A 27,769-nucleotide genomic window follows, 5' to 3' on the forward strand; every position below is an offset into this window, starting at 1 on the left:
CACCCATGAGAGTTGATGATCCATTCATTTCTACACCTTACCTTCTCTTTTCTGCTATCTTGTTTCTCTCCCTCTTACTTATCCTTCTCTCTCTACATTTCGTCTGATTTTATTTTTCTATTTTGTTTTCTTCCTCTCTTGTTCTCTTAGCCTTTTTTGTCTGCGGGACTTTTCTTTTTTCTTTTGTCTTTTTTCTCTTCTTTCTTTTTTCTTTTCTATTCTTTTATTTGTCGTTATCACATGGGGGGATCTTGGTTCTTTTTGTTCTTTTTGTGCTGTTCTGCCTTAGATTTTATTATTTGAGCACATATTATTTTATATCATTCTCCTTTATTTCACTCTATCTTATTTTTCTATATTATATTTTATTGTAGTTTGTTTATGTATATTCTCCGCCTCTATTTTATTTTATTGTTATTTTTATTTTTATTTTTATCATTATCATTATTTCTACTTTTATTTTCAGTTTTTATTTATTTTTATTTTTATTTATTTTTACATGTTTATTTTTATGTTTATTTTTATGTTTAACTTTGATTTTACTCTATAGGTAATGTGTAGGTGATCTAGTTTAGTGCATTTGATACACCTATTTTTATCTCATTTTTTATCTCATAACGTGTACTGTTCACAATCTTGGCCCAGTCTGCTTTATTTGCAATGCTGACACGTATTGTTTGGGTTTAGAGCGACCAGAGTTAGGGACTTACCCATATAGTTGGCATACAATTGCAATATAATATAGACTGCTTGGAGTCATTCTGACTCAGCATAGAATTTATTCATATTGGGTAGTGCTGGGTCATGTCAGTAAGGGCATTTCTCGTTGCCGGAATCTGTCTAATAGCGTGTAGTGTCACTATGACAACCGGGTATTTAGCTTACACGCAGCCCAATGACGTCATCACACTGAGCCTGCAGCTTGCGTCTCAGACAAACACCGGGCGGCCACGCTGTCATCTCAGGCATGCTGTGTTTGTGCTACGGCTTTGTAAACAATTTTCCTATCAGGTGGGTCCTGCATAAGTTGTTATTGATGTGTTATTGTGTATCCTCTAGCATTGGTTATAGACACTAGCCTCAGATTACATGTATAATCGTTTTATCTTTACCACATAAGGCTGTTTGATTAATCTTTATATAACGCCAGGTTTTGAAGTAATAACATGCCACAATCTGGTAACTCTGCCTATGACATCTACCAATATCGACACTCTTCGATTAGATTGCTGCACTAGTTGGTGTATTTAGATTCTCCAGGGGGCTGGCAATGCACACATTTTTCATACATTTTTCATACATTTCTCATACATTTTGATACAAACACTATTACACCATTACACTTTTTCAGAGATACAATGTATGTGTTAGGGGACACACAGATATTTATTTATGCACTTCACTTACCTTGAAAGCAGGAGAATTCACATGTTATTTTAACCTATTTATATGATATGGTTTCACTATACTTGTCTGTCCCGTTCAGTATATATGGTTATATGTATAGATTGCTTTACAATAGAAGTTTGTTCATATGTGTTTTGATATAATGCCTAGTATGACTTTTAATATGTCTCTTATATTGATGAGTGTGGAGATTACATAGGCTGATTTAATAACAATGAATAACACTCATCACATGATTAGAATGTTGTTGAGGATCACTATGGTAACAGTTTTGGCGCAATTTTCACTGGGAGGGGTTTGTTTGGCTTTATATGTCTAGTCACTTTCAGTTTGTTTGTTGTCTGAGGAAGGGGAGTGTGTCCCCGAAACGTCACGCTTATTAAAAGTTTTCTTTTGAATTAAAGACCAGTGAGTGCCTTCCTACATCGTGTATATATATATATATACACACACACATATATATATATATATATATATATATATATATATATATATATATATATGTGTGTGTGTGTGTGTGTGCACAGATGTAGAGGAATTGCCTGGTATTTCGGCGCTGGACTGACCATAATAGGCAGGATCAGACTAATATACTACAGGAAAAGTTCTACTCTGTGAAAAGCATTACAGGGCTAAAAGAAGCTTTAGAGCAAGCTAACAATGCTATTGAGCCGGTTATAAAAAAAAAAAGGTGCCGGTACTCAATGATTATTGATTTATATATTGTGCTCAGTAACTTTGAGAAAAGCAAAAGGACAAAGTTATTTGCAATGCTTGGTATATTTTGCAGCCTTCCTTAATAATATTATATAATAATAATAATTAGAAAATACTACCTGGTATGAGGTGGAGTACTGGTGAGTACTCCCAGAAAAAAGCCATGCATATACATATTTAGACATGTATATTTGTGTATCTCTATGTTTAAATCCTTTGCAGGCCTTTTTTTTCTAACACCTAAAACCTCATATATTTGAGCCCTTATAACTTTTTTAATGCAATTTGTTTTTTAATATATTTTTAATAGTGTTATTATGAGTGTAACTGTACTGCTAAATGTATTTTTGTTGTGTTGTGTGCAACTTTATATGAGCGTAACAGTTATGCAGAGCTCTGAGGTCACAGTAATCATTCTAGTCTTCCCTAATTGGGCGACTGAGACATTTACAATATTTAGGTTTAATCTGGCGAGGTGAATTCAAAAGTATTTACCACAAAATAATTGTAATCCTGCACTTAAGGCCAGTTGGGTAATTATAAAGTAAATTAATGGTCTTAATTTCTTCCAAAACTATTTTCCAGAAAGTTTTAATCCTTAGGCAGCTTCACCATATGTGTAACATGTCCCCTTTATCTTGACACCCCCTCCAACATCTCTCTGATGCCCCTGGGAAAAAAAATAATTTAATCTTATTTGGATTATGATGCATCTCTCAACACAACAATATAGTTTAATATACATATTTATATAAAATATTTTGCAATGCAATATGTTTAAAAATACTTAAAATAAATGTATGAATTAGATAGATAAAGGTGCCCTTATTTAAGGAGCTATGAACACTTATAAACAGTGCTGTGTTATGTCTGTTTACAAAAATCCAAAGAGGACTTTAGCAATACAAAGTATTCTATGGTTTAATGTGGGATAATGTGGTCAATGACGTTTCACTTTTAAGCATCAAGTATAATAAAGAAATTAAATCTCTACTAGGAGGAAGTGAGTTAGGTCTCAAAACAGCTTTTTCTTGCCCCTATGGATAAATAGAAAGGGCTAGATTATAAGTGGAGCACAAAATATTACAATGTTGAGCACAATATGAAAGTGACCTCACGTTTGTATTGCAGGAAAGCATTGCGCTTATGAGAGTACGCTTCCATAGGCTCAAATGGGAGTCTCTTTCTCATGCTGTCAGACATGGCATGATAACCTAGCGCAGAGAAGGTGGTGCAACGTGCAGCAATGGGCAGCAATTGTTAAATAAATATGTATATGAATATATACTTATATAGGTATGTGTTTATATGTGTATATACATATATTAATACATAAATATATGTATATAAGCATATACATATATATTTACAAGAAACACACAGTTCCCCATTGACTGCAATGTAAAGGCACTTTTCAGCGCTGTTTTTTTTCCAACATCTCACACCCACCAACTTTAACCCCATAATTCTGCATTGTGCAGTTTTGTTTATTTTTTTTTTTATTTTTTTTTAAGAATTTTATTTGGTTTCAAAAATTTGAAATAACAATGGGGAACTCGCAGGTCCCCTACACAAACATCAAGATTCAAAATTCAATATTTCATCAAGGTTACGGACCTAGAGGTCCTAATGGAAATATATAATATACAAAGTAACAAAGAACAGGTTGATCCCCACATGTGCAGAGTCAGATGACATAATCATATTAGTCAATGATAGGAGACCATTAAATACTCAATACAACACCTTAGTTGACAAGTATGAGATACATAGTGGGAAAGGATGGAGAGGGGTACATGAGCAGGGGAGGGGAGGGGATAAGGGTACCAACTGGCTAGGACAGCATTCGTGCGGCAGGGTATATGAGTTGCCTATTGGAAAGAGGAGGGGGAATCTTGTGTCTTGGCAGATGGGCTCCATGAGGTTTCATATTTGTCTTTCCAATCAGCCCATAACATTTCAAACAAATCAGACTTGTTTAAGTCAATATATATGGCTTTTTCCATATTATATAAAAAAAACCATTGTGTTCACACTCTCACCCCACTTTCGGGGGAATTCCCTTTTCCATGCTCTAGCTATGTTGGTTTTAATAAAGGCCAGCAAGTATGCACAAAATATGCTTTGGTGTTTGGCAATTCATGGAGGTTTAAGTGTAGTAGTGCTATAGATGGATCAACAGTTACTCTAATCCCAAAGTCCCTAAGGGTGCGAAGCCCCATCTCCCAAAGGGGTTTCATTCTGGGGCACTCCCATCAAATATGCTCTTGACTATATCTTAGATAAACGAGTGGGGACCAGATACCAGTGAGAGATAACCTTATAGTAAGTTTAAAACATTGTGACACAGTGGAGGTTTTTTTTTGTCAGAAGGAAGGCCTTTTGCCATGAGTCAGCAGAGATATGAGAGTGTAAAAGAGAGTCCCACCTCGTCAAATGTGGGGCTATTTCAGGCAGCAATGTACCGTCTAGCAATCTATAGTGAACCAATAATGGTTTAACAAGTCTGCACCCCCCTTGCCAAACTGACTCCCAAAGGGTGAGATTCCAGGAGGAGGAAGGAAGGAAACCACAACTTTTTAAAAGTTTTAACCCCCTGAGTGCTTCTTAAATATGGAGTGGAGGGATGTCAGCATGAGCTTCCATGTGCGTTATATCTAAGAATCTATCTGGCTGTGAAGTAGTCCAGAAGTCAGACTTGTCTAATCTCTAACCGGGCCCAGATGTTAGGGTGAGTTTCTGCCAACCTCGTGAAGAGGCCAGCTATTGAAGTGATAGGGGAGGGTTGAGGGGCAATTAGTTGGCGATGCCGGACCTTGTCCCAGACAGACAAACATTCTAAGATAACCAGATAACTGATACCCAGAATTCTGTGACAGTGTGGCGGAGTCCAAATCACATCTTTAAGAAGAACATTTTGGGGTAATGAGGCCAGCTCAATCTCCCGCCATCTGTCCCGAGACTGGAGCACTCCCCATTGGGAAATGTGTGTGAGCATAGCACCCTCGTAATATTTTACTACCGAAGGAGAAATGAATAGCAAATTGTAGGGTTTTGTGGGCAATTCGTGGAGTCTTACTCTGCCAGATAAACTTTGTTATCTCGCTCTGAAACTGAGACAGAAGATGCATGGGAACTCTGATCGGGAGGCAACAGAAAAGGTAGGTAAGTTTAGGAAGAAAATACATTTTGAGGGAGGCAATTCATCCCATCCAAGAAATAGATTTATGGTCCCAGGTATTCTTTAGATTTTGCAGTTCTGTTAGTAAAGGAAGGTAATTATCTTTTACCATTTGTATAGCACTATTGGATATCTTTACCCCCAAATTAGTTACCTGCTCTTGCGTCCATTTGAAATTAAATTGGTCCTTTAGGTTAAAAATGTAATCTTGTGGGTATTCCCACCAATAAATTTCTGTCTTTAGGACATTAAGCTTATAGAATGAGAGGTCCCCGAAGGCCTTCAAAATATCCAACAGTCTAGAAATGGCTTTACCTGGGTCAGCAGTGAAAATGGTAATGTCATCAGTGAACAATGCAATTTTTTGCAATGTGCCTGAAAGCCGGATCTCTGGCAATGACTTGTCTGCCTGAATGTGTGCAGCCAAAGGCTCGACCTCCAAAGCAAACAGCAGGGGGGACAGAGGGCACCCCTGCCTAGTGCCATTCGAAATGCAGAATGGAGCTGATTGAAAGCCCGGACCCCACACAGTAGCGGTCGGGGAGGAATATAGAGCTTGGATAGCCTTGCAGGTTGCGTGGGGGAAAGCTTATAGAATGAGAGGTCCCCGAAGGCCTTCAAAATATCCAACAGTCTAGAAATGGCTCTACCTGGATCAGCAGTGAAAATGGTAGTGTCATCCGCAAACAATGCAATTTTTTGCAATGTGCCTGAGCTGGATCCCCGGCAATAACTTGTCTGCCCGAATGTGCGCAGCCAAAGGCTCAACCTCCAAAGCGAACAGCAGGGGGGACAGAGAGCACCCCTGCCTAGTGCCATTCGAAATGCAGAATGGAGCTGATTGAAAGCCCGGACCCCAGACAGTAGCGGTCAGGGAGGAATATAGAGCTTGGATAGCCTTGCAGGTGGCATGGGGGAAATTAAAAGCTTTGAGAGTTTCCCATAAGTAGGTCCATTGGACCCAACCAAACGCCTTCTCAGCATCCAAGGAGATAACTGAGAAAGGCTTGTTCATCTTAGTGGATTTGAATACGATGTTAATGAGATGTCTCAAATTATCTGGTCCTTCTTGATTGTGGATAAAACCCACCTGGTCAGGGCCAATTAAACTCGGTAAGAGCTTACCAATGCGGTTTGCTAGGATTTTGGAGTAGATTTTAACATAGACATTGATCAAGGAGATTGTCCTGTAGCTCGCACAGAAAGAGGGATCTTTATCAGGTATGGGCAAAGTGATTATGGCTGCTTTCAGAAATTCCTCCCCTAGAGTGCCATCGCCACTTGGTAGATCGAAGAACCTTAGCAGGTATGGAGAGAGTTTGTGGGTGTATATCTTGTAGAACTGGGCAGGGAAACCCATCCGGCCCGGGGGCTTTAAAGGGTTTGAGGGGTTTTTTTGTACACTTGGGGCTGTGAGTGATTTGTGCTGTTCTGTTGTGAGTGTGGGAAGGTTCACAGAGGACAAAAACAGTTTGATTTCCTGGGGGAGGTGGAAGTTAGGTTTTCCACTTTTTCTATGTTATATAATTTAGAGTAGAAATTGGCAAAGCTTACTCCTATTAGGGAGGGTTTTCTGTGTGTTTTGCCATTATACCGAATTTGGGATATGCGGGAAGTGCTGTATTTATGTCTGAGTCTGTTTGCAAGCATTGTGTCAGCTCTATTCCCCTTATGATAAAAAAAGCTGTTTTAATTTGCTAAGATTATGCTGGGTGCGGCATAATTCTAAGAGGTTAATGTGTTCTTTGACTATAGAAATTTGCACCGAGATATCCTCATTGACAGAGGAGTGATTAGTGGATTCTAAGGACCTCAGCTTAATATGTGCCTGTGTGAGAGTAAAGCCTGCTAACTTTCTCAAATAATAAGGCCCTTAACCATCGCTTTAATTGCGCCCCAAAGAATATCATCAGAGATCAACCCATTCTCATTTCTGTCAAGCAGTTCAGTCAAGTCTAGCCTCAATTCTTCCATAAATGGGATGTCCCCTAGGATATGCCTTGGAAGGCACCAGTTAGTTCTGGGTGGCAGTTTGACAGAGAGGTTAAAATCAGCCATGACTAGGTCATGGTCAGACCAGGAACTGAGAGAGATATCAGATTGGAAAATCGAATCTAGGGTCCCTGCTTGGCAAAAGATGTGGTCTAAACAGGAATATGCTCTGTGAGGGTGTGAGTAGTGGGTATAATCTCTCTCTCTAGAGTGAAGTAGTCTCCAGATGTCAAAGTATCCATAGTGAATCATTGCGGCTCGGAATTGAGCAGAGGTATGGGTCGCCTGGAAGAGCTGTCTACCTACACTTGCAGTTTTGCGGTCTAACTTTGGGTCCCATGACATGTTAAAGTCACCCGCTATCAGGACTCTTCCTTGTTTATTTTTATCAATTATTTGGAGGATTTTACGGAGGCATGCTGGCTGTCGGGAGTTAGATAAATATATGGAGACCAGTGTGTGGAGCACGTGGTGTAGTCTGCAGACCACTATGGTGTACCTAGCCTGAATATCAATGAATGCTTGTATCTGTTAATATGCAACTCTATTATGTAGTAATATGGCCGTACCTCTAGCCTTCTTAGAGAAGGGGGAGTGTTCCAGAACCCTGTATGAGCGAGAGTGAAAGTATTGGGGGGAGCCCATCTGCCAATGAGTCTCCTGCAGGAATACTATGTCCGGGTTATGGAATTTGAGTTCCTTTTGAAAGGAGAATTAAGGCCCCTAACGTTGTGGGTGAAAACTCTTAAGTGGTGTGCCATCTTATGGAATAGGTGGGTTATGGGGAGGATGAGGAGGTTGATATGAGGGTGTGGGACTGAATTAAGTTTTAGGCGCATGAATGTTGTATTGGGGGATGAGGTGGAAGTAGTCCACCTGGTTGGAACCCTGACATGGGCTACCTGTATGTGGGGGGGAATTAAGAGAGGAGTGTTAGGAGAGGGGGCCAAAGTCTCCTGCCCCCCTCTATGTGCAGAGAGGACAGATCATGTGTTTGTCTAATCGGAGAAGTCAACCTGAGAATTAAGTTAAATAAAACTCATAAACGTAAACATCAACTTTAAATGAAAAAATGCAATGCATCTACCCAAAAGGTAGCATAAACAGCAATAACACAGAAAATAACAAAGCAATATGTCTGCCTTCTAGGAAGTAGAGTCAGTATCCCACCCTCATATTCAAAGACAATTGACCTGCACCGGGTTGGACCCATTATTCAACTTAAACAGACTTAGCTTCTAAAAATGTAAATATAGACATGGTCATTTGTAACAAAAATAATAATAAGAATAAGAATAGTGATAATAATGGGGGCCCTACCCAGTCCTTCTCAAATTAGGTACCTCTAAGTCTGCAAAACCTCCTTCCGAGGCCTGTCATGGTGAAGAGGCATGATGGAGGGAAGTGTAGTTATCAACCATTGGTGCCTCACTTTCAAGGAGAGGGAACATGAGGGTCCTGAGACTCCTGTATCTGCTGAGTTTTCTGTCTCTTGGGCCGTTGGTCTTTCACGGACCATTCAGGCGCAGTGGCTTTCAATTTCACCCTGGCAGGAGTAGGTTCCACTGGGTTACCATTTGTGAGTCCCCATTGTGCAAGTAGCGCGGAACCTTGGGACAGCGAGGACACTATATGTGTCTGGTTGTCCCTTGTGATCAGCAACCTGGCCGGGTAGCCCCATCTGTATTTAATGCCCGCTTTTCTGAGGGCCATTGTGACTGGCTGGTATTGTTTTCTGTGTTGCAATGTGTGATCCGACAGATCCGGCAGTAGTTGAATATCTTGGAATTTCTTTGCCAATTGAGGTGTACGAAAGGCCGCCTGCATCAATTTATCTTTAAAGGGACAGTCTACACCAGAATTGTTATTGTTTAAAAAGATAGATAATCCCTTGTTTACCCATTCCCCAGTTTTGCATAACCAACACAGTTATATTTGTATATTTTTTACCTCTGTGATTATCTTGTATCTAAGCCTCTGCAAACTGCCCCTTTATTTCAGTTCTTTTGACAGACTTGCAGTTTAGTCAATCAGTGATGGCTCCCATGTAGCTTCACGTGCATGAGCACAGTGTTATCTATATGAAAAACATGAACTAACACCCTCTAGTGGTGAAAAACCTGTTAAAATACATTCTTAAGAGGCAGCCTTCAAGGTCTAAGAAATTAGCATTTGAAACCTCCTAGGTTAAGCTTTCAACTAAGAATACCAAGAGAACAAATAAAAATTGGTGATAAAATTGGAAAATTGTTTAAAATTACATGCTCAATCTGAATCATGAAAGTTTTTTTTGGACTAGACTGTCCCTTTAAAGAGAAAGCTATGGAAACAGACTATAACGTCCCTTGGCTTCTCCTGTGAGACTGATCTTGTGCGCAAAGCTCTATGTGCTCTTTCCATAGTAGTGGTTAAACCTTCAGTAGAGCCCAGCAAAACATCAAAAAGTTCCAAAAGAAATCCCTGTAGGCCTGCAGGTGTGATGTTTTTCGGTATTCCCTGGAATCTGACATTATTCCTTTGGGCCCGGTCTACAACATCGGCAAGTTTGAACTCAAGTTGGCTCAATTGGTCCGATAGCGCCTCAGAGTATGCCAGGAGGTTTGACTGATCTTTAGTAATGTCATCATGCCTTCTCTCCAGGGAGTCAACCCTGTCTCCTATTTCTGAGATATCTTTTTTGAGCTCAGCGTGGCTTCTTTGAATTTCTTTTGTGAAGGAGCGTGTTTGTTGGGCAAACATTTTTTTGAGAGTGTCCTCCGTAATAAAATGTTGGGATCTGGAAGTTGGAACAGCATCATGTTGGGGGCCATCTCCTAGGGATTCAGACTCGCTTAGATCATCATTTGAGTCTTCTTCTGGCTCCTTGTGAGGCTGGGTGAAATGGTCTAGAACTGTTTTCTTTACTGGCCCAGGTGTTCTAGTCTGCCGTCTGGAAGTATGAGGCATTTTTGATTACGGCAAGGTAAATCACAAATAAATAAATAAATGGTGATGCAGGTCAGATGGGACTATATAGGCACCAACTAGTTACATCTCAGGTCGTTACAGAAAATACATTAAGAAGAAATAATATTCATTAGCACACAGAGTGGGGCCCAGAGATCCTCCCCGACCCCTACCCCTCCATGGCGGCGGTCACGTAAGAGACCAGATATCCACATGCGCAATATGAATCAGAGGAATCCGCCACCAAGAGGCAAGGGCCAGCGAGTTCCCCCCCAGGCACAGGTAAATAAAGAAAAACGCTTATATCGTATGTTAATTTGAAGTTTGTCCCCGAGGTAGGACCCCGCGGACCGCCACAGACCCCCGCCCAGCCCAGGAACAGAGGGTATGACCTTACGGAATGGAAAAAGGGAGGAGGAGGTGACCAACCCAGACTAGCTGGGTTGGAAAGGGCGGGCCGGTCAGGCGTCTCCATCCTACAATACACAGTTAAGAATTAAGCTAGACAATGTAAACTATTTTGTGTTAGAGCACAATACACAGTAATGAAGAAGTGTCAGTAGAATTCCCATTGCAAGCAAGGCCTATGGCATATAATGTAATGACAAGTATTATTAGTAAGTGAAGTGAAGAATTTAGGTTAGGCAGAGAGAAGAACAAAAAAAAGACACTACAGTTGGGATGGTACTCAAAATACAATTAGCCTGACGCAGCAGCCAGAACACAAAGGAGTGACTTAAAAGTCCAGGATAACTCTCTAGAACGCTACTTGTGAGAATTCCCCGCAAGTGTATCTGTGGTCGGCTGCTGAGGGGAATAGGGGGGAGAAATAAGCCCGGGAAGGGCCAGGAAGCAGACAGTCCTGCCGTCAGGGACCAAGTAAAAAAGTCTTGTAGGTTTCAAGCAAAGTTGCAGTCAGAAAATGCACTGACAGGAATTGAAGACTCTTGTTATGTATATAAATGGGTTATAGATTATTTATACTCTAGACAAGGTCTTATAAGAGTATAGATGGGGTCTGGGATAAAAAAAAGGGGGGTTATCAAAATTGTGTCAGGCCCAAACAGCTTCACTGCATGCAGCAGGCTCAATTTTTTTTACTGACTGGGCTGCTGCACTAAACCCTAATAGGATTAGATGTAACACATATCTAGTTAGCTGGGTTAGAACATCACATTGGGGGGTCCCCAATCCTACCCTTAATTATGTTCCAAGGTGGTACATGGCCAAGATGTGGGGAATGTGTTTGTGGTTTATGAATGAGGAGAAAAAATGTGTGACAGATAGGTCTCACCCGGAGCTCCTGCTCCCCTGCACCTCCGTCCCAGTTCAGATCTCCGCTCTTCAAATGAGCTCCTACACGGATCCAGGCAGCAACAATCTGCTGGGCAGACCTCCTTAAACTCCCCGGAGGCCTTGTGAGCTGCGTGTGCTGTGACCCCACAAGATGGCCGTCGTTAGCGCCAATTCAGCAGTGAAAGAACTCCGGTGCTTTTGTCCAAGAAAGGATTCCTCCAACTAGCCCGTTCACACTCTCTGTCTCCTCTTCTGCCTTCCAGGGTTCAATAAGGGGTTGGGCCCAAAACAGGTACGTGTTTACCCCTCAATGACTGTTGACAAAGTTGGTCTGGAGCCCTCTTTCCACCTTTTAGGTCTCTGTCTCTGATAACCTTATGAGCCACAGGGCTCCTCACGTTGCCCTCTTATAACAGCTGCTCCGGAGCCGATCCCCGACCCTCCGGAGCTTGTCATACAGCTGTCCTGATAACTTGGTAGATTGTGTGCTATCTGTAGTGTAGAGACACCTCAGTGGAACTACCAGAAGATAAAGTAGGTGCCGTATAAGTATAAATATATATTATGGGGTTCTCTGAGTGTGCCCAGAATGTAGTTTGAATACCTAAATACAGCCTAATTATGGGTTTTTAAGCACTTTGCAGCTGGAGCGCGGTGCTCACACGTCCTCTCTGCACGGCTGTTAGCTCCGCCCCCTTTGTTTATTTTTTTTCTCAATTAAAGATGCCATTCTTTTTTTTTTATTTAAAATAAAAATATATACTAAAGTTTGGGGGCAATTGTTGTACTTTATGAAAATGAACACTTGTAATGGCTGGTTATTTATGGTGTGCACGTAAACAGGGGAATTTGCCTGTTTACTGGCATGCAATAAATTAGCGCTTCTCTGATAATTTATCCCAAAGTGTTTAACCTAATGTGCCTGAAACCAAGAACAGAAGAAACCCAGATCTTCTTGACCTAGTAAAGGCTGAGATTTAAATTTACCACCTTCCAACAATGTGAATATATGGAATAATCTATGGATATTGGAAACTGATATGAAACCCAATTTTTATCTTTCATGATTCAGAAAGAGCATGTCATTTTAAGCAAATTCTAATTTATTCCTATTATCTATTTTTCTTAGTTCTCTTAGTATGCTTTATTAAATGAGCTGCAATGCACTACTGGTTGCTGACTGAAAACATGAGTGAAGCAATGACAATTTTTTTATATATATATATATATATATATATATATATATATATAGTCACCAATCAGCAGCTAGAACCTATGCTTTTTGCCACTCCAGAGCATTCATAGATAAACTTTTCAGCAAAGGATAACAAGAGAAGAAAGCAAATTAAATAACAGAAGTAAATTGAAAAGTTTTTTTAAAAATGTTATTCTCTATTTGAATCATGAAAGAAAAAAATTATGTTTCATGTCCCCTTAATGTTGGGACAGGTCCTGTCTGGCTAAATATTACAGAGGAGTGGGGCAGGAGGGGATACTTTGGTTGAGACTCCAGGAAACCTGTTTAGAATGTTATACAAGTCAGAAAATACTTCTAGTACCATTAGACTTAAGCAACAACCAACAGACACTCCCTAACTATGGTAGACTGGCCAGCTGATGTTCTAAATGTAACCAACCCTTTCCAAGCTTATCATACAATATGGCACCATTCTATTATATGTTGGAGTGGAATAACAGGCTTATAAAAAAAATTCTTAGGCACCCCTAAGCCAAATATAGGCATCCATTATTCTCTGCAACATGTAAATAAGTAATTGTACCAGGTGTAAAGACTGCTTGCAGAAGGTATAATGCCGTTGGCAAAACTATTAATTTAACAGCGCTAATACATCCCAACCATGATATATTTTTGGGGAGCCATGTATTAACAGGTTGTTGAAATATTTGAAGTAAAGGTCTAGCAAATAATATGTATTGTTAGATAAATAAACACCTAAGTATTTTATTGAGATATGCTGGAATTGGTAAGGGCAGAAGGTTTTCAGCATAGAGTTTTCAGAATCTGAAAGGTTGAATAGGAAGAGCTCTGACTTGCCAAAATTGATAGAAAAATTGGAGAGAGTGCCATAAAGCATTCATTTATATTGGTGTGCCATGTAGAGAGACCCTCTAGGTGAGGAAAGAATAAGAAGGATATTGTCAGCATATATTGCCAACTAATATTCATGTACACCTATTTCTATTCCTTTAATATTGTTATTATGATGATTTTTTGGTCGCTAAAGATTCAAGGGACAAGACAAATAACAAAGGGGGGGGGGGGGAGGGACACCTCTCTCTAGTACCATCACATATTTTAAAAGGTTCTGAGAGTAGAACATTAACCCTGACTCAGGCAGTTGGATTAAAATAAAGGGTCTGAATGAGTCATAGAAAAAAAAACCTTTCATGATTCAGATAGAACATGAAATTTTAAGCAACTTTCTAATTTACTCCTATTATCAATTTTCCTTTGTACTCTTGTTATCTTTATTTTAAAAGCAGGAATGTAAATCTTAGCAGCTAGCCTATTTTTAGGTTTAGCACCATGGATAGTGCGTGCTTATTGGAGACTTACATTTACCCACCAATAAGCAAGCATAACCCAGGTTCTCAACCAAAAATCAACACTAAGCAATTATATTGAACTGTAATATTTAAGACTAATGGTTGAATTATCTGGTTTCAGTATAATGGTTATGTGAGCCTGTAGTTATGTGTCAAGGAGTAGCTTACCTTAATATATCTGATTTAAATAGGAAAGAAAGAAAAGGGGTTAAGTTAAGTTTTCATCAAACATTTAATATTGAATATTCTTTTAACCAGTGTTTTGTAAATGTAGATGTTATACCAGAATAAGCAGTATTCCATCTCCATATTACTCGTCATGAAAGCATCTGTAGATAATTTATTAATTAAAACATTTTCTCATCACTTCCTCAATTATTATAGATGTGTCCACATGTTGCATTTTGAAGGAAGACAATTCTTAGAATATTTATTATCCTGTTCTTACTTATTTTTTAATTTTTTTGTAGGTGTCATACATACAATTAGTGAGGAAACATTTGGAAGGATAGTTATTCGAAAATATTTTTGATTTTCAATAATGATTTTTATTGTTTAACTATAATGACATCTGATTGCTCTAATACTAGTTTTCTGAAAACAAAAAGTGGGGTAAAATCTCAACAGATAATGGTGCTGCTGGACAGGGGCATACAGTACTTTGAGTTGTTGATTGGGCATAGAGCTGAAAGATCAAACAATCCCAGAGGAAAGTGATATTCAATATTAATAGTAGTATTACTTCATTAAACACAGATAAATTCAAAGATCATTTGAAAAAATATAACATTTGATACCATTGTATTCCTTTTTAAATTAATTGCTATTATTAGAGAAAGATTTTTAGGCTGGACATTAAAAATGTATGGTTTTATGCTATAAATTATATTGAGTTGATAATAAATATGTTAATAATAACATCTATTGGATTTATGCATCAAAAATATGCAATAGTGGATAATGACAAAAAAGCCACCACATGGAATTTCTCCCTTAAACTTTGTGTGTGGTGCTGACTGATAAATGATGAATGAGTAATGACAGTACCTAGGATAAACAGATTGCACATTGATTAACCTCATTTGAGAGTCACAGAACATTTTTATGTTGAGTGATTGAAAATATTCACAGGTCACTTATGGTATATCTGCTAGTTACAGTTTTTCTGTAATATGTTTGGAGACAATGGCCTACAACATTTTTTGGGTACTTAAAATACTTTTTAGAAGTTTATCTTAACTGCTTTCCACTTTTAATGTGCTCTTGGGACACACACACATATGTTGTAAACACATTAATGAGGACTTCAAGTCTAGCATTGAGATGCTGTGATTTTTATTTTAATGGTTTCTACCCACTACCATGCTACACACATTTAACATGCCAGGGTCACCTGGGTCCTTTTTGGGAGTGGATCTAGAGACTCACTGATGTTGCTATAAAGAGCCAAAATTGATGATGTTGAGCTGCAACCTTTCTATAATCTCCATGTTACAAGGGTGTCCATTCTATTTCTGGATATAAAATCCCTTGACACACTTCTGCAAGCAGGGACAATTGACTCACATTCCTGCCTCATCCAGAGGAAAACTGGAAACATATACAGTCCTAAAAGCATACTGTACATGATTATTTTGTTGGCTTATTGGTCAGTCAAACCCCTTTCATTATAATGTCTCACTATCGATTGGTCTGCCATTCATATGATAAGTAAAGAGCACTTACTTTCAACCGAGAGAGTGTAGCTGGACAATTAACCGACTTCTCTCCTTGGCTACTCCATGTCACTGCAGCTGTTAAAGCTATCAAGCAGCTGCCAAGTGCAATTCTTAGAATCTTCTCTGTAGTTTAAAGGGATATTAAACCAATTAGCAAGTGCTACCCATGGTCCTGAACCAAAAATGGCCTGTTCCTAAGCTAATAAAGATACCAAGAGAACAAAGAAAAATTGATAAAGGAGTAAATTAGAAAGTTGCTTAAAATTGCATGCTCTATCTGAACCATGAAAGAAAAAAATTTGGATTTCATATCCCTTTAAACTAATAATATTTGGAAATGGAGTCCCACACCTCCATAGATTGATGCACTTAAAAAACAAAAACAAATCAGGAAGTCCACGTAGATTAAAATCAAATATTTTATTAAACATTTCTCATCAAATTCATTGTAAGTTATGACTCACCTCAATCAGACACAGCTGTAAGGATGCATGTCATGTTTCATCTACATTCTATGATTTTGGCTTACATATCAGACTTGATTACCACTGAGCTTAACTAAGCTATGTCACAAACTACAATGAATGTTTTAAGTATTTATTATAAAATCATTGATTTTAATCTACATGGAATTCCAGAAGCATTTCTTTTGACTAGAGCAGAGTTTACGTTTCACATTTCCATTAAACGAGAGCTGAAAACAAGAATGTCTCTGCTTTTTTGTGGTATAAAGGAAACTAAAACTCTTTTGCTTTTGAATTTCCATATTTTTTAATAAAATGATGATAATATGATGAATAAAACCATCCTTATATGCTAACATATTGGCACAAATTACTGATATTCCAAGCTTTAAAGCTAAATTCCGAAAGTTATATAAACCAAGATATATTAAACCCCGCAAACAGATAAAAATGCTATATGATTTTGCCTGAAGCTTTATTTATATACGGCTAGATTTGGAGTTTGGCGGTAGATGGGTTTTATGTCTAACGCACGGCATTGTTTGACTCCGGTATTTCGAGTTCAAAAACACCATCTAACGATGCTCCTAACGCGTGTATGTCACACGCGGAATCCTGCCCGCGTTAGACAGTCTCCAATAGAGATCAATGGAAAAGCAAAAATATAGCTTTTTTCACCTAACACTCGATCTCGCGAGAAATACGCACAGCTCGGTCATATGACGCATACCACATCATGCATAACAATAACACGCCGCAAATGTCACAACAACAATCAATCAACAAAGCACACAAGCATTACACATTCACAAGCGGGGGGGATTTTAATAAAATTTAATACGGGGAATACGCATATACTTTAAGATGCGGAAATTCGCAAAATAACAACAAGGAATTAAAAATATATACATACACTAGAAAAATAATCGCATTCAATATCACTATAATTTAGGACAAACATACATATACAACACTTCACTAATACCACACCATCGCAAATTCACATTTAAACAGAATACTATTGGACAATGTTATAGAAAACGACCACTATGACATCATCGCATTCTACACATTCCACAAATACTAACTCAAAATGAGCATGCGCAAATTCACCCAACTAATACACATTGCACTAATATTAATTGCTAATAAAGCACACCTTAACACAATTTACAATGGAAATCGGTACATCATTAAACATTTACACAGGGTATATAAGCACCACACAAGCAGGGCTTCTTTGACTGTGTTGCTGGTGGGTCTTTGGAGATTGGAGGTTTAAGATTAGAGAGTTTGTGCATTATTGTGAGTGAGTTAGTGTTAGCGTGAGAGAGTCAGTTGTTAGTGTTATCGTGAGTGAGTTAGTGGGAGTTAGTGGGAGTGGGAGAGAGTCTGTTAGTGGGAGCGTGAGTGAGTTAGTGGGAGTGGGAGTTGTTAGTGAGAGTTGTTAGTGAGAGTTTGTGCTAGTGGGAGCGTGAGTTAGTGGTAGTTAGTGAGAGTTAGTGGGAGTGATTGTTAGTGAGAATTAGTAGTAGTGTGTTAGTGAGAATTAGTAGTAGTGTGTTAGTGAGAATTAGTAGTAGTGTGAGTTAGCGAGCGAGTGATTTTTCTGTACACTTAACACATTTACACGCAAACACATTCAATACATACATACACTTATCAATAACACTACATACACTCCATACCCCCTACCCCCTCATACTACACTCCATACCCCATTCCCTGTAGTCCCATTCCCTTTCATCCCATTTACTCTTATCCCATACCCCATACCCATCCCATACCCATCCCCTAGTTACATTTAGTTTACATATCCTCCTTTTAGTCTTCTTCTTCTTTTGGTTTATTTAAATACTCCTTACCCTCTTTGTTTTTTTAGATCCCTCTCACACTTTCAGCACTTTTTTGTCTTTTTAGTTCTTTATTTTGACCCCCTTTCATTTCATCACACTCACTTTTTGTTTGATTATTTGGGGTTTAGTTTAGGGAACAGATGGAGGCCAGGCAGGGGAGAGGTAGAGGGGGGGGAGAGGGAGGGGGAGAGGAACAGGGCAGGAAGGGGGCAGGAAGGGGGGCAGGAAGCGGGGTGGAAGCGGTGGGTGGACCCAGCCACTTGGTTCAAGATGAACAAGTGGCTGGGCCCAGTGGCGGACAGAGTAGGGCTTCACGGTCCGGGAAACAGAGGGCATCGTCACAGGGGAAGGCCAAGGCGACTAGGGAGGCAAGATTTTCGATGGAGGAGAAGGAGGCCCTCGTAGAGGCCTATATGGCCAGGTATAGGAGGCTGCAGCACCAGAAGACTACCCCGACTGACAAGAGGAGGCTCTGGAATGAGATAAGGAATGCAGTCAATGCAGTGGGTGGCCGGAACAGAGATATGGACTCTATAAAACATCGCTACCGGGACTGTAAGATGGATCTCAAGAAAAAGTTAAGCCTGGAGGCCCGACATTCCGCAGGAACCGGTGGCGGCCCTGCCCTGGAAATAGAGTACTGCCGATGGGAGGAAATGTTGCGGCCCAGCATCTCCGAGGTGGATGTAGTCGGTATCGGAGGAATTGATACCGGGAACCTGCCATTCTCATCTGACGGTAAGCTCATTTAAGAATAAATTCACATACGAATGTATTTCAAGGGACACTATACGCAAACCTTTACTTTCATGATTGAGGTAGCGAATACAATTTGACAAAACATTCAAATGTACTTATATTACCTAATTTGAATCATTCTTGAGATATATTTTAATGAAGAAATAGCCATGCACACGGTGAAACAATCACAGGAGGCAGCTATATTCAGCTAACAATCAGCATCTTATAAGCATATTTAGATATGCTTTTCAGCAAAGAATATCCAGAGAATGAAGCTAATTAGATAAGAAAAGTACATTAGAAAGTTGATTATAAATGTATGCTTCTAAATCATGAAAGATAAAACATTGGGTTTCATGTCCCTTTAAGGATCAGATTAATGCTATAACGTTGTTTACACGCATTCACAATTACTTTGCGGTTACATCAGTAACTAGGCTATAGGTTAGGTGTGCATTTAAACAGACTGAAAACAAACGCTAAAACATTCAGATTGACCAGAGATATCACAAACACGGTTTAGAAAATGCGGAAATCGTATTGATTGTTAGATTTCAAAGTGGATTAATGATTCTGCATTTGTAATTGTATCGTAAGCTAAGTCATTTAAAGCTTGATTTGCAAATATGCTAATATATACATTATTTTTTCTAATATACAGAGTCTGGGGAGGAGGCAGCACAACAAATACAGCCTCCTCCATCTCCCCGGGATGAGAGTGGTGGGGAGGAATTTCCACTTCGGAGGGAAGAGGCCCCCCGTGACGAAGAGGGCACGGAAGCAGATGAAGAGGCCCCGGAAGCAGAGGAGGAGCCCGCGGAACCAGAGGCCCCTCAAGGACCCGCACCCCGCCGTGCACGGGCACCCCGCCGTGCACGGGCACCCTGCCGTGCACGGGTACCCCGCCAAGCACAACAAGAGGAAATAGCGGAGGTGCGGGTTCTACTGGACTACATAGACAGATGCGTAACTCCCGGATACAAAATATCGAAGGCCGAACTCGAATTATTGATGGACAAAATCAAATAATTGAAGGCCAAAACCAAATAATAAACATACTTAATAGAATCGAACAAGGGCAAAACAGAATCATTAATCTACATCAAGAGATGTTCAATTTTTTCCGGGAGGTGCATGCTGGTCTGCCTCCTGGTCCGCCTCCTGCTGCTGGGCCTATTGCTGCTGGGCCTCCTGCTGCTGGCCCATCTCCTCCTGCCGGCCCATCTCCTCCTCTTCAGCCATCTCCTCCTCTTCAGCCATCTTCTCCTCCTCAGCCATCTTCTCCTCCTCACCTTGGTCGTCCCAGTACTCTTCCATCCACTCTTCCCACAACATCTCCAAGGAGAACTCTTCAGAGTCGGCAGTTGCCCCCCCCAGAGCCTCAGCCCCGTGGGAAGAGGGGAAGGAAGAGGAAGTAAGTATTTTTTTTCATGTTTAATGTTTTTTTTATTTAATGTGTAATGGATAGGTATGTGATGATGTGGTTTTCATACACTTGTGGACCACACTCTGTATATAATCTACTTCTATGGGACCGGTTCCATGGAGGCAGATTGTTTGCAGAGTGTGGGTTATAAGTGTGTGAAAAACACATCATCACATACCTATCCTTGTTCATGATATTGATTGGTTTCTGTGATGTGATGTCCAAACTGTTTCCCGAATCGCAAACAAAATTACCATTACAATTATCCATGATGGCATATTACTGTTTGAATGCCAATAACACAGCTTAAAGGGACAGTCAGAAAATTATTGATTACAAAGAAAACACTGTATTACGCATTATCAAGTTGGAAACAACAAAACATGGAGAAATACGTGTGACTTACCCTTGTATCTATGACTATGAAAAATGACCACTTATTTGTTGTTCTGACATAACAACATTTTAGATATCAATGATCAATACATGGTAAATAATATGCTGTATGAGCACAAGGTTTTACATATACAAATGCTATCCAAATGCCCTCTAGTGGTCAAATTGCATAATGATTACATGCACTCTTCAAGCTCGAAGAAATGAGCACACAAACCTCATAGGTTTAGCTAGCAAATTAAAATAAACACAGACAAATGATTAATTGGTGAGAAACATTTGATATCATTGATATTACAAAATTGACTTTTAGAATAATGCAAAACATTATTTGTTTTCTAAACTGTCCCTTTAACAAAATTACATATGCTAACATATATTTGAAGATTGTTGGTATATCTACATGTACTTGTTCAAACAATATTTTTTTAAATCAAATTTATATTGACGTGTTAAATAAAGTCTATTTTCTTAAAGAGACATTATTGTGTTAATTTCTTTTTAGAAAGACATTTGTTTTAACAATGAATATGGTTTAAAGTCCTTTTAGGAGTGGGGGGTGAAAATATGCTAACAATAATATATTTGGAGATTAACCAATGTGGAACTCATACATGATACAAAAATCAACATTTGCATTAAAGGGACAGTATACTATATTTTTAACAGAACTGTATGTAATAGACACTACTAGAAACAACAAGATTAACATATACTGATATCAATATTACAAAGCTTTAAACACTTTCAAAGAAAATCGGGTTAGCTCTATTGAAAATATAGATGAACCCCCATTACAACTGTAAAACAAGACAATACACCATCATACACAAAACAGGAGAAAGCTGGAGATGGTACTCACATGAAACTTAGAGGCTTGGCGAGGAGTCTGAAAATTACTTACATTTTATTTGAACAGAAGCAAAATGAAACGTGTATTTGTTAAACAATGGACTATCTAACTAGAGAACAAATTAAAAGATTTGATTTATAATGTGAGTGTCTAATGAACCTTTAATAAAATATACAACAAAATTACATTTAGAAGAAGTCGGCATCATATATTTAGCATATGATAAAGATAAATGCATATTGATTACTTTATTCAAACACAATAGCGCATATTTATGAATTAGATATCTTTAACATTAAACACAACATTCATTTTTCAGAAAAAGGAACATATTGTTGACAAACATATTAAACAGCATGGACTATAGAGATTTGCACTTGCCTCGAAATATCATATGCATGAAAACATTTTGCTTTCGTTCGTTTATTCAACCAGACATCCAGCAAAAGAGAATGTGGTGGTCTTTATCAGTTACGGGTCAACAATGTAACATGATGCAAATAATCCATATTCGCAAGGTTTTTAAAATTGGCTTCATTCACAAACGTGTTTAACGTGCCAAACAAATATTGCGGGACTACGTAATACAATCAGACGTTTTTTTACCTTTGCATGTGACGTCTTAATTAACATGGCGCTTCCTTGATCACGTAAGAACGCCATCCAATAAAAGGCACATTCTTGATCACGTAAGAACGCAAACCAAAAAAAGGCGCATCCTTGATCGCGTCAAAACGCAATCCAATAAAAGGCACATTCTTGATCACGTAAGAACGTCAGTCAATAAAAAAGGAATCATTGGACAGCCTGGCAGGTGACGTCTTAAGCAACATGGCACATCCGAGATCGCTGAAAAACCGCATCCAATACAAGGACTCAGTTGACACCTTTGCATATCAATAAGAAACGTATTTATATTTTAGTAACTAGTATGTGTGTAGATTGCTATCTAGGAATGTCACGAAATCATGAATCATCTTTTCGGACTTGACTGTCCCTTTAACTATAGCTATGGTGTATATCTTTAACATTTAAAAGATACACATGAGAAATACATATGCCATTGATGTTTTAAGATATGTTTAGATTGTTTTGGAATAACAATAATAACACATGTATTGATTAAACGTGTCATTTATTCAAGTTGAAATATGGTCAGCCTACCTATAGCCATATATGGGAGGAGAAGTATTTTGTTAACATATTTGTTAAAAAATATTCATCATCTAAAATATGCGCATAACACACAGAGATTTATTTGGTTACACTTTTACAATAAGATAGAATTGAAAATGAAATACATGTGCTGTCAACATTACAATAAGATTGTTTATTAATAAGATTATATGTCCTTGTTCATGTAAAAAGGACAAAAACGCTTTAGAAATGGAAATACATTCATTAACAATTGTGCTCACCATCACTTAAAGGGACATTATTTTGTTTTTAAAAAGAGGATACACATAGACAATACTATTTCAATAAAATGAACACTTTACAGGGATTATATCATTGTATCAATCCTCAGATCATTTGTTAAAGGTGCATCAATTCATGCAGAGTTTCTAAATACACACATGGACGTGAAAATTGAAATATACATATATACACAAATAACACTCTATATATACATATATAAAAGAATTACTATGCTAATCATAATCATGTAATGATAAAGCTTTGAGAAAAATATATAAAGACAAATAATAAAATTACATTGGAGATGTTCATCTTAAAGTCATTTACAATTGTATTACATATATGATTCTTGAAAATCCATTATTTTTGGTAGGTCCCTTTAAGGATCAACCAGATAAACTAGAGATTCCAATCAATAAAATGAAGAATGAGGACAAAGAATCGTGCAATGACATGTCTTTTATTAGTATGTAAGAAAACATCAACAACGTTTATAAATAATCTTGTAAAAAAAAGGAATATTTGAGCCATATGACAAGGTAACAGAGTGCATCACAGTCCATGAAGAGAGTTGCCAAGGGCCAGCATAGCCCCATTGGAGACATATGACAAGGTAACACAGTGCATCACAGTCCATGAAGAGAGTTGCCAAGGGCCAGCATAGCCCCATTGGAGACATATGACAAGGTAACACAGTGCATCACAGTCCATGAAGAGAGTTGCCAAGTGCCAGCATAGCCCCATTGGAGACATATGACAAGGTAACACAGTGCATCACAGTCCATGAAGAGAGTTGCCAAGGGCCAGCATAGCCCCATTGGAGACATATTACAAGGTAACACAGTGCATCACAGTCCATGAAGAGAGTTGCCAAGGGCCAGCATAGCCCCATTGGAGACATATGACAAGGTAACACAGTGCATCACAGTCCATGAAGAGAGTTGCCAAGGGCCAGCATAGCCCCATTGGAGACATATGACAAGGTAACACAGTGCATCACAGTCCATGAAGAGAGTTGCCAAGGGCCAGCATAGCCCCATTGGAGACATATGACAAGGTAACACAGTGCATCACAGTCCATGAAGAGAGTTGCCAAGGGCCAGCATAGCCCCATTGGAGACATATGACAAGGTAACACAGTGCATCACAGTCCATGAAGAGAGTTGCCAAGGGCCAGCATAGCCCCATTGGAGACATATGACAAGGTAACACAGTGCATCACAGTCCATGAAGAGAGTTGCCAAGGGCCAGCATAGCCCCATTGGAGACATATGACAAGGTAACACAGTGCATCACAGTCCATGAAGAGAGTTGACAAAGGGCCAGCATAGCCCCATTGGAGACATATTACAAGATAACACAGTGCATCACAGTCCATGAAGAGAGTTGCCAAGTGCCAGCATAGCCCCATTGGAGACATATGACAAGGTAACACAGTGCATCACAGTCCATGAAGAGAGTTGCCAAGTGCCAGCATAGCCCCATTGGAGACATATGACAAGGTAACACAGTGCATCACAGTCCATGAAGAGAGTTGCCAAGGGCCAGCATAGCCCCATTGGAGACATATGACAAGGTAACACAGTGCATCACAGTCCATGAAGAGAGTTGCCAAGTGCCAGCATAGCCCCATTGTAGACATATGACAAGGTAACACAGTGCATCACAGTCCATGAAGAGAGTTGCCAAGGGCCAGCATAGCCCCATTGGAGACATATGACAAGGTAAAAGAGTGCAACAGGCACAACAATAAACTTAGAAAAAGGCCAAATGGCAACAATAACAAAAACATCAACATGTGGACGGAGGATTCTTATCTGCGCCCTTGGAGCATCTCCAGATCCTCCACTTACTGGTCATCCTCTTCATCGTCCTGTGCATGTCCAGCTCCGGATTCAGGCCTTGAATGTAATAGCATGATCTGCCGCAGAGTCAAATTCTGAACCCTGAGCTGGGCCTGCATGGTGTCGTTCATCCCTCTCAGGACAGCTGCATTCCTCAACACGGCCTGCTCTACTCGTGCTATACCTTCTAGTATGAGCCATGCTGAGTCACAGCCTAAAATAAAGAATAAATCAAATATTAAGGATAATTACACAACAGAAGAAAAAATAAGCAAAGATACATTGTCATCATAAAGACAAATCATTCTTTACATCAATTTGTTAAAATTGATTCTTTACACATTAAATATGTTATTCAGACAGACCGAAATCATTAAAGGGACAGTTTACTCAAACATTTTGTCCCCTTTAATTGGTTTTCGATGATCCACTTATATAGCTTGAGTGTATAAAATCTTGTTAAAGGATTTACATTGTACTTACATTAGCAATTTAAATATTTTAATTATACTGTGGTAGGCACACCTATCCTTAAACATTTTGGCGTTGAGGACAAGCTGTGTAAACATAGCAACCTGAAGAAATTACATTCCCACTGGGTTAGACAAGAGATAATGTATCAACATTTGTACATAAATTGTTGGATCCAAGTAGTGGTGATTGGTATATGTAGTGATATCAAATTTAAGGGACACTGAACCTAAATATTTAATTGACTGATTCAGATAGAGCATGACATTACAAATAAGAAAAAATTAAACATATTCTTTAAATGTTAGAATTCTCTAGCTAGATTTTGAATGCAAGAATGTAGGTTTTTAGGGCAGGCCATATTTGTTTATCAACTTTGGTTGTCCCTGTTGGTTGATGGATACATTCATCCAACAATAAAGAAATGATGTCCACAATTATTTTCTATTTAAAATTAATTCTAGGCATTTCTTTGTTTCAATAAAGATAGCAAGAGAATGAAGAATAATTCATAAGAGAAGTAAATTATAAATTTGATTAACATTGCATGCTCTATTTGAATCACAATAGAAACAATTTTCCTTCAGTGTACCTTTAAGTATCTTATAATGTTGATTTTGAATGATACTTACAGCTGTGCCTGGGAAGGACAATCCGACACCCAGGACAATGAAGGTTGAGACAGGGGGGAGGGATGGGATTGGGTTGGGGAGGGATGGGATTGTGTTGGGGAGGGATGGGATTGGGTTGGGGAGGGATGAGCTGCTGCTCCGGGGTAGGCCGTACAGCTGGGGAGTGGTGAGTTGGGGTCTGGGCAGCTGTACGGCCCATAATACGGGGAGAGCGGTGGTGAAGGGGCGTTTTTTGGGAGGGACAGGAAATGACAAATGGGAAGGGCTGGCAGGGGTCTGGGCCTGGGCAGGGGTCTGGGCCTGGGCAGTGGTCTGGGCATGGACAGGGGTCTGGGCCTGGGCAGTGGTCTGGGCATGGGCAGGGGTCTGGGCCTGGGCAGTGGTCTGGGCATTGGCAGGGGTCTGTGACTGGGCAGGGGACTGGTCAGGGGCGGAAACCAGATGAACAGAGGTGGAGGATCCATCTGAAAAAAATAATCTAAATATATTAACATCTAATACATCATGAAATCAAATCAACGCATTTCAAATTGATTATGTTTTCAATATACTTCGAAGTGTGTTTGAATTTCTAAACAATTATGAAATGAGGATATGGTATGCATATAGGCACTAAGATGAATATCAATGACTGTCTGTACAATTATAACATTATTATTGTGTTTTTGCCTGGAATATGCATGTGACATAATGATGGCATGAATTATAAATTTTAAAATAAAAAAAAATAAAAAATATTTATCATTCTGCCTGATATAGAAAGGGGGCAGTAGTGTATTTGAACAGACAAATAATCTTCCTTTTTAAAGTGCAAAAGCTGTAGACTTTGAATGTCTTCAATAAAATGATTTCCAATAAAGCAACATGTTGGAAACATGATAGATATATTTCACATACCATCAGACTTCAAGGCAGCCTCTTCCTCCTCCGTCACACATGTTGAATCAATCTCTGTAAAACATAACATGTTGTGTACACGTTAAGATCAGATATTATAACATATGTTACTGTTGATCAAAGACACACATCAATGTTGCATTAAAGATATACACACCCAAAGTTATGATTTACATCATTTTGATGGAGCATACAAATTACATTAGATTTGTTATTCTCAATAATTCAGATTTTCGATGTATTGTTTGTATTAATTTAAAAATCATAAAAGCATAGTACATAGAACATTTAAGATTTCTCATGTGTGTATCACTTGATGACTGTTGTCAAAAATGAACATGGAAACAAACATATGCTATACATCTTCTGAATAACAAATGTGTAGACTAAGAAAGTTTTAATTATTAATCTTTCAATATTCAAAGAAAAATAATATATAATCAGAGGAGTAAATTATATGTTTGTTTCAAATGTTATGCTTCATCAGAATCATGCTCATAATATTGATTACCAATACACCTTCAATGACATATAAATGAGTCAATGGACTTACCAGGAGACCGCAAAGGCGGCTCTGTGTCACTGCTGGATTCCTGTGGGCTCCCCATACCAACTCTCTCTATGAATGATATAGATATATATTAGTGAACACATTTGGGATATCACTAAATCACATCTGTAGTGAATTTTAAGAATAATCAACTTGAAAATGTGAAGAATAGAGCAGTCATTAAACAAAAAAATGCTTGATTGAATCAAGGGGATTCTGTTAAAAATGATGTATTGAACATATGTTTAATTTCTGACTATATTAGACATCAAACTCATCTCATACGATGCTATTGCATATCTAAATATACCCATTGATCAATGTTCTTAAAAGAATACACACAAACCACATTTTGAAGAACAGCTGTTGACAAATATAAACAAAGACATGTGGCA

The sequence above is a fragment of the Bombina bombina genome, chromosome 2, assembly GCF_027579735.1.
Source record: "Bombina bombina isolate aBomBom1 chromosome 2, aBomBom1.pri, whole genome shotgun sequence".
In the NCBI taxonomy this organism is placed as follows: domain Eukaryota; kingdom Metazoa; phylum Chordata; class Amphibia; order Anura; family Bombinatoridae; genus Bombina; species Bombina bombina.